The sequence below is a fragment of the Palaemon carinicauda genome, chromosome 14 (genome assembly GCF_036898095.1).
Source record: "Palaemon carinicauda isolate YSFRI2023 chromosome 14, ASM3689809v2, whole genome shotgun sequence".
Classification (NCBI taxonomy): Eukaryota; Metazoa; Arthropoda; class Malacostraca; order Decapoda; family Palaemonidae; genus Palaemon; species Palaemon carinicauda.
The window spans coordinates 95,116,789-95,126,788 of record NC_090738.1 but is presented as its reverse complement, the minus strand read 5'-3'; positions in this window follow the sequence as shown (position 1 = coordinate 95,126,788).

Sequence of the window (10,000 nt, the reverse complement as noted above, 5' to 3'; positions counted from 1 at the left end):
ATAATAATGGAATTTAAATTAGAGTCCATCCTGCATGAATATAGCTGTTGTCACTGATGAGGCCATTTGCAAAATTGTGCAGTTTCGAAATCAGTTATTTCTGTTTCCACTGATAGAAAATTGCTTACTCTGAATGGGTATGAAATCCATCCAAATCTTAATTGAGATTTTGGAAATAAATGAGTTAATTTTCATACGTGAATTATGGCGTGGTCCAGGTCAAATGATATTCAATGATTCGTTATTGCCACTTTATTTTGATTATATGTTCATCAATGAATATCTAATCTTTCTGAGCGTACTAGGAACTGAGATTGGATATAAGCTTAATATCTTTATTGAATTGTGTGTAAATTTGTCTGAATTTAAAGATTTGATTAGATGCAATATGTATTGATCTGAAAAAAAAAATAACCTTTATTTCCTGAAGTTTTGTAATATAATGATTGTGGTAGCCTTTTGGAAACGTCCCTGCCTGGCGTTCTGCTGGAGGGGAGATCGAGTCTCGCTCAAATTCGATAGTTTCTTGTGGTGTTTGCAACCTATTCTTATGAGACAAGGCTGGGTGGTTTGGGGGAGTCTATAGGTCTACCTGCTGAGTCATAAGCAGCCATTGCCTGGCCCTCCCTGGTCCTAGCTTTGGTGGAGAGGGGGGCTAGGGCATTATTCTGCTAAGACCTTATCACTGTCCCTAACCTTTGTTATTCATGATCGGCCTTCAAACCTTTTAAAGTTACACAGTTCTTCTATGACTAAGCAAATTGATGATTCCTACTTTAAGGTCCATATGTAAAGTCTATAAATAAGTTTCTTATGACTGTGGCTTATGATAATTTGTCCACTGTAGAACAAAATCTAATGAAAATAACAGATATCAACATTACATTTGCAAAACATCACTCGACAATGTTGCCAATATCATAAAAAAATTTGCTAAGCTGGTTTTTATTCATTAGGTATAATGAAAACTCCATTTTGTAGTGTTTCTGAAATAGACCTTAATGGTCTATTTCAGAAACACTACAAAATGAAGTTTTCATTATTAAGAAAAATATGGTTTTCATTTGCATGAATTGAACTATAATAGCGAATACTATGGTGTCCTTAGAATTGATGACATAAGCACCTCTTGTGGCAGAATATGGAATAACTTAATATATTTTAATCCATATATATCAGTCAGAATTTTTCTATCTTTGAAAGTTGACAATTCTAGTACAAGTAATTAGACACAGGATTGATAACACGTCCTAAATTTGACTTTGGTTCGGCCTGGCTGCTAATTACACATCATGCCTATATTTGTTTATTTGTTTTTTTACTTGGAACTATTTTGATATTTCTTCAATGTCATAATTCTATTTTCGTGGAAGAGAGTTTGAAAGTATCTGTAAGAAGAGAAAGTTAAGAGTAAATATGCGCAAGCTTGAGGTAATGAGAGTAAATAGGAACTAAGAAAAAATGAGTCATGAATATACAAAAAGGAGGGTGAGGGCATAACTAAAGAAGGGGTGAGCTATAAAAAAAGAAGCAAGAAAGGTGGCAAGATGTGTGCAAGAGATTGAATTGAGATGTCTGTTGGAGTTAACATGAAAAGGTTTAAAGGTCACTCATGAATGGCATAGGCAACGGACAGTGACATTGTCCTATCGATCAGGACAATGCCGTAGAGATTGACCATATATACTGTACATATGATCAGCGCCTAGGCCCCCTCTCTACTCAAGGTAGGACCAATTAAGGCCAGGCAATGACTGCTGATGACTCAGCAGATAGAACTATAGGCTCCCACAGAACCTCCATCCTTGGCTCACAATGATGGTGAGGTTACAGTGACTAAAGAAACTAACGAATTTGAGCAGGACAAAAACCTTAGTCTGGTGATCACCAGTCAGGGACAAAACTGCATTTAAAAACCAATCTTTATGGAAGTATGAATGTTAGATGTGAGTGAAAGAAAAAAAAACAGGTTAAGATGGTTTGTTCTATTGGGTAGAAAGGAAGACCATTGTTTGGTAAAAATTATATGGACACGAATGTTCCTTTATAGCCAAGAAACAAATAGGTGGTATAAGATAGGGATCTATGGTACAAAGTGTGCACGCCAGTTTTACTCAGTGCAGACGAGTCTTATGTGTAAAAATACGAAGCGGCTAGTATGGAGGAAGTTTAATATACATAGGACTCATCCATGATTCCTCAGATATAGGAAAAATAATGAAGTGAATGATTTTCTTTATCGCTGATTCTACTCCTGTGGGGGAAATAGTTAAATATATATAAATACATACAAACATACACGTAATCATAAACGTGCACATATATATGCACAATATACATATCATATTATACATAGATATATAATGTATATACCGTATAAACACACATATATACATACATACATACATACATACACACATGTACACACACACACACACACATATATATATATATATATATATATATATATATATATATATATATATATATATATATATATATATATATATATAATATAATATAATATAATATAATATAAGGTAGGTATGATACAACTAAAAAGAATAAAAACAAGTCTATTGCCCCAAGGAATCTTAAAAAACCGTAAAGTAGAGCAAATAGGGTTCATCCTCACAATATTTCTAGAAATATCAAAGCGACATTTGGATAATCTCCACAGTAAACCAAAGCTTGTGAACTTGGAAGTTTTTAAGTATTTAGTATATAATAGAGCTGGAAAAGAGGGACTTATCCTCTGATGTCACTTGTTGTAGATTGACACTAAACAAAAAGTCAAATAAAAAGTATATTGTTGGAACGCTTCTACTTCATTGTTCATACACAGGTGTGTGTGTGTGTGTGTGTGTGTATGTGTGTGTGTAGACATAGCTTGTATGTTGCAATAATACTGTTAAATGCTTATGACGAAGATTTGAATATTCAACACTGTACATATTACTCAAGGGATGAAAGGACTATTGAAAAGTCTACATTTGAATTTAAAACATGAAATGAAACTGGGTTATCTAAAGCTGAGAGAGGATGGGCAGGATAATTATCAAAAAGTTAAATTTTAATTCATATATCCTTAGTAAGGCTTTCAACATCTATCGCTGGTTTCTTTTTAAATGGGTGTTGTGTTTAATAATGGAATATATACAACTGCTGTTTGTTTAACTGTAAATTTCTTAGCTAATATCTGAAGTATTTAATTAACCATTTGACGGGATTGAAACGAAAAAGGATATAAGCCGAGAAATATTTGGAGATTTTCAATCAAATTTCATAAAATTGTTGTGTTTCTTAAACAGAAAAGAATTTTTTAACAGCCCAACTATGCTTATAATGAAATAAATTTTGTTTCAATGGTTTTTCTTAATATATATTTATGTAGGTAGATATTATAGATATGAGTTCAGTTTTTTTAAGACAAAACATTTTTCATTTGGTTGTGAAATGTCATCCGAAGATTTATGTCTCTTAATCCAGATAAAACAATATTCCTTGTTTTATAAAGGATAAAGTCAATCTAGTGATTACACATGTAATATATCACATGTAATAATCATAAATTATTTCAAATATGACTTTTTTTGTGCCAGCTTAGATTTATCTATGAATATTCTTAACTAAGAATAAGCAAAGGCTATGATATAATATTGTATTTTTTTTAACTTGAATTGGTCTTGTATTCTAATAAGTTTTCTTACTGGAGTTAGATCCCGACCTGTGTTCCCTAAATATGTAAAGTCCTGGAAATGACATCTGAACATGAAGTTCAGAGACTGAACAAACAATCATTGAATCGTGAATATCCTACAATTCATATAGCTTCTTAAGACAGGAAAAGAAGCACTTATCAGTGAAATCATAGAAAACCAAGAAAAAGAAAATTATTGGGTACACAAAGGAGACAATAGGAAGATAGTCCTCATGAGACTATTCATAAAATCCTGATGACAACCGGAAGGTTTTCAACAAGAGCTAGTGGCTCACGGTGAGTTAAGAAAGCCAATTGAAGGAGCCAGCTAGATAACTAGAAGTTATTTTACTGTGCAGAAGAAAAAGGTTTCTTTCTTTTCCCCTTCCCCAAAAAATATATCGATCCCTTCCTATTTTGTTTTGTGTACTGTCTCCATCCGTTCTATTTACTCTATTCAGAGATATCTTTGGCTAAAATCAGGCAAAGCACATTATAGTCGAAACTGGATATTCAACTTTCATCTCCAACGAGAAAGTGGCCCAGACCGTGACGGCTCAGAGGACTGGCTTTTCTTTGCCAGGGTGATTAATTTTCTTTTATCTCCTGAATAGATCCCCAAACCCCTCAGAAAGAGAATTTCCAACTGGACCATGTTTGGTCTAATATCCGTCGTCGGATGAAGACAAAAAAGTGTATTGCGTCCAGCTAACGCTTAATTGATGCGTGGATGGAGAAATAAGCTATGTGATGAAAACTGAACGTAATTTGGGATGTTTGCTGAAAACTCCTAATCACAAATTTAACGTTTTCCCCTTATCACTGATTACATACGAAGTTGAAAACTTATAGACGTCAAAACATAATCTGAATCCTTCGCTAAAGGGATATAACTGTTCGAAAAGAGCTCTGATGGGACTTTGAGATCATACTCAGGCATACAACAACAACAACAACAACAACAACAACAAATGCAGCTATTCTAAGTCTACTGCAGGACAAAATTCTCAAATATGTCTAAATTCATGTCTTTGGATTAGTCAGTTTCATAGTAGTGATTGGTAATGGTTGGAGTTTTTTGTCTGATCGTTCACAGCAAACCAACCTAGTATGAGTGTATATGACTAGAACAGTTTTGGTAACTATTTCAACACACAAAACCTTTCACCAAATAAAGGTATACCTACTCAGAAAGGAACCCAGGCACATACTCACAAATGAACAATGATATTTGTAAAGTAGATTCTTTGTTATTTAATAAAAATACACCCCTCCTTGGAATCTCTCACGTAGCGGGTACTTTTCTAAAAGGAGTGAAAATAGTACCTCCACTCCCATAACATCTCTTTCCCTCTCTTAATACCCCAGCAAAAGTCTCTCATTTGAACCCATTACGGTACCTTTCCCCCAGGAGAACTCATAACTTCCTAAATATCTGTGAACTTGACCGAGTTGTGTTTGTAAATATCACCCCTCACCTTTATCGTATAATTTCTGTCGGTTTAAATAATGTTTCTCCCTCATTTAACCTTTCGCATCAGTTTAAATATTGTTTTACATTTTGTCTCCAGGGAGACCCTTATTATGCAGTATTATTCTTCTTTCCATTTTATACTGTTGCCTTTGATGATATTACAATTTGGGCGAAGTGCGATGCTTTGCATGAATGTGTAGCATGCATTCTTTCTATCTCCATATGTATCTTTCTATTTATCGATATAACTTTTCACAAATTTATATCTATTTATCTACGTATCAATGTATCTATATTCAAACATTTTCATCGAATGTATAAAGTAACGTTTAATATCTAACAAAAAATATTATAATCTTTATATCTACCTATCTCTCTCTATCTGGAATATGTTAATTATAAAACATCCGATTTATGCAAGAATTTTTTTTATCTTAAAATGATTTAATTTAGCAACAGTTTTAATTAAAATGGTGTTACTGACTCAAAACTTTATCATAAGAGAGAGAGAGAGAGAGAGAGAGAGAGAGAGAGAGAGAGAGAGAGAGAGAGAGAGAGAGAGAGAGAGAGAGGGGATACTTGATCATGCAATCTCTTACGCTATTTCTCTTTTTTATCTCTTGCTCTTTCTCTCCCCCACACTGATAATAGAAAAATTTGTTTAAATTTGCCATTGCGTTTCATACTGCTGAAATTTTGTGCCATGTTGGCTTCAACTGTTTGTATATATGCTTATTATCTTGTTTATAAAAAGCAGTTATGTTCACCTCGCTTTTCTGTTAGGTCCTGACAGTAGCACCAAGATTGATGATTAATTCCTATATTATTATTATTATTATTATTATTATTATTATTATTATTATTATTATTACTTGCTAAGCTACAACCCTAGTTGGAAAAGCAGGATGCTATAAGTCCGAAGGTCCCCAAAAGGGAAAATAGCCCAGTGAGGAAAGGAAACAAGGAAAAATAAAATATTTTAAGAACAGTAACATTAAAAGAATATTTTCTGTATAAACTATAAAAACTTAAAAAGAAAAAAAAAAAGAATACAAGAAACTGGATAGAACACTGTTCCCGAGTGCACCCTCAAGCAATAGAACTCTAACCCAAGACAGTAGAAGACCATGGTACAGAGACTATGGCCCTACTCTAGATTAGAGAACAGTGGTTTGATTTTGGAGTGTCATTTCCCAGGAAGAGATTCTTACCATAGCTAAAGAGTCTCTTCTATAGTTCAGCTAATTTTCCTTTCAAAATATAAATATGTTTTAATAGAATTATTATTGTAAATATACGAATGATTATGTGAGACAACTGATGATTGTTACAAATACAAGAATAATTGGATACATTACAAGTAATAAACATCTGCACATAAACACACACATATGCATACACAAGCCCATACACACACACATACACACACACACACACACACACACACACATATATATATATATATATATATATATATATATATATATGTGTGTGTGTACATATACATACACACACACACACATATATATATATATATATATATATATATATATATATATATATATATATATATATATATATTTATATATATATATATATATATATATATATATATATATATATATATATACATGATAAATTTTTGCACATTTAAACGTTTTTTTTCATATTTCATATAAGCCATATATACTAATACATTAAAGTCGGGATTCTCTTAACGATCTCGGGATCAGAGCCCCAGGCGGAATCACCCAAAGACTATAATATCAGACCGGCCGGGATTTGAACCCTGGTCCAGGATATCTGTATGCCAGTGACCATACCACTCCGCCACGAAGAAAGATAAAAGTCAATGACAATTCTTCTGTACATATACCTGTCAAATTCAGGTTTTCAGTACTTAGAATTGAAATCAACCAATCTTCACCATCGTAGCTAATTGGTAGGTTTGGGACTTGGCATTCGATTAATGATAAATTTTTGCACATTTAAACGTGTTTTTTTTTCATATTTCAAATAAGCCATATATATTAATACATTAAAGTCTGGTTTCTCTTAACGACCTCGGGATCAGAGCCTCAGGCGGAATCACCCAAAGACTATAATATCAGACTGGCAGGGATTTGAACCCTGATCCAGGATATCTGTATGCCAGTGACCATACCACTCAGCCACGAAGAAAGATAAAAGTCAATGACAATTCTTCTGTACATATACCTGTCAAATTCAGGTTTTCTGTACTTAGAATTGAAATCAATCCATCTTCACCATCGTAGCTAATTGGTACGTTTGAGACTTGGCATTTGATTAATGATAAATTTTTGCACATTTAAACGTGTTTTTTTTCATATTTCAAATAAGCCATATATATTAAGACATTAAAGTCTGGATTCTCTTAACGACATCGGGATCAGAGCCCAAGGCGGAATCACCCAAAGACTATAATATTTGTGTTCGATCTACCCGAATCCAGACATGGATGATTCTATCTTCGATTGTCTTCTTACCATTATGGCTAATATACAAGAAGATGATAGAAAGGCTTCTTTTGTCTTTGTTGGTGATTTTAATGCTCACCATAGGGAGTGGTTAAGTTCTATCTCTCCTACCGATCCCCATGGCTTAAAAGCTTTAGACTTTGCCTCCGAATCAGGCTTTGAGCAAATCATAAATGAAGCTACTCACAGGTCTGGTAATTGCTTGAACCTTGTATACACTGACTCCCCTGGCGTTATAGCTAGTAAGGTTGGTTCTCCCGTCGGGACATCTGATCATGCCTTAATTTCATTAGTAGTGAAGACTGAACAGCCTGTCCCTGATATATCATACTCTTGTAAAATTTATATGAAATCCCAAGCAGACTGGAATGGGATTTTGCATGATCTTTTGTGCTTTAATTGGTCACAATTATATAGTAGTGTAGATCCTGTTGTCCCTTTGATAAGAATCTAGTCAACATAATTGATAGGCGTATCCCTTCTCGTGTGCTAAGGTACCGAGTGAAGGACAAACCGTGGTTCAATGATTGTAGACGTGCTTATTTGGAGAAGCAGGAGGCCTATCATCTTTGGAAGGGTAACAGATCAGATTTAACCTGGAACAACTATACTCAGCTTTGAGCTTTTGCTCAGAGAGTTTATGCCTCAACTGAAAAGGAGTACAATTTAACCATAAAATAAACTCCTGGTACAAATCAGGAACATAAATGGTGGTCTACTCTTAAATCTGCACTATTTGGTGTATATGCAACAGTCCTTCCTTTACTTAAACCAGATGGCTCAGTCACTCACTGTCCAAAGGAAAAGACAACCCTTTTGGCTAATGTTTTTGACAGTAAACAGAGTAATGAAAAACTTGAACTTCCTCATTCCTGTTTTCCTGAGGCTAAACAACTTAGTATAGCTTTTTGATCTCGTGAGATTAAAGCTCTGTTGATGGACCTTGATGCTTATGGAGGTGTAGACCCAAATGGTATTTTTCCTTTGTTTTTATAAAGACAGCAGATTTATTAGCTCCAAAGTTATCTGTTATTTTGCGCAAGTTAGCAAGAAGAGGAGCTTTTAGCACTAGTTGGAGAATTGGTAATGTTACTCCTCTATGTAAATGTGTTTGTGGTAGCTCAAGTCCCACTGATTACCGCCCAATTTCCATAACTCCCATATTATCTAAAGTTTTTGAACGTCTTCTAGCAAAACATCTTAATAGGTTTGCTGAAGGTAATCATCTACTCCCTAGTTTCCAATTTGGTTTTCGTAAAGGCCTTGAAGCATGTGATGCCCTTCTTACAATCTCCAATGCTGTACAGAAATCCCTTGATTGTGGTCAGGAAGTTCGTATGATTGGCCTTGATTTTAGTGATGCCTTTGACTGTGTTAATCATGAGGCCCTTGTTTTCAAACTCAAACAGTTGGGAGTGGGTAGGTCGTTTCTTAGTATTATCATTGATTCTTTAAGTAATAGATCTGAAAGAGTTGTTGTTGATGGGCACCATAGTGAGTATAGGAATGTGATATCTGGTGTTCCACAAGGTAGTGTTCTTGGCCCATTACTTGTCCTACTATATACACATGACATGTAGTTTGGCCTAGAAAACAAGCTTGTTGCATATGCAGATGATGCTACTCTCTTTGCATCAATTCCATCCCATGAATGTAGATCTGGGGTTGGTGATTTAGCTAAAATTAGTGCATGGTGCAAATCGTGGGGTATGAAGTTGAATCCTAACAAAACTCAAAGTATGATTGTAAGTAGGTCAAGGACGGTGGCTCCTCAACATCCGGATCTCAGTATTGATAATGTTTCTTTAAATTTGTATGACTCTTTTAAAATTTTAGTTGTGATTCTCGACTGCAAATTTACTTTTGAGAGACACAGTAGGTCTGTCTTCTTCAATTGCACAGAAAATTGGCTTATTGAGAAAGTCTCACAAGATTTTCGGTGATCAATCTATTCTGAAGAAGTGTTTTAATTCTTTCATTCTACCTTGTTTTGAGTATTGTTCTCCTATCTGGTGTTCAGCTGCTGATTCTTATCTTAATTTGTTGGACAGAAACTTACGGTCTATTGAATTTCTTATTCCTGATCTAGATATTAATCTTTGGCACCGTCGTTCAATTAGTTCATTATGCATGTTGCATAAGATTTTTCATAACTCTGACCATCCTTTACATTCAGATCTCCCTGAACAATATTATCCTGTTCGTAATACTAGGCAGGCAGTTAATTCTAATAGCCAGGCCTTCTCCATCATGAGGCTCAATACTACACAGTATTCTAGAAGTTTTATTCCAGCTGTTACCAAGTTGTGGAATGATCTTCCTAATCAG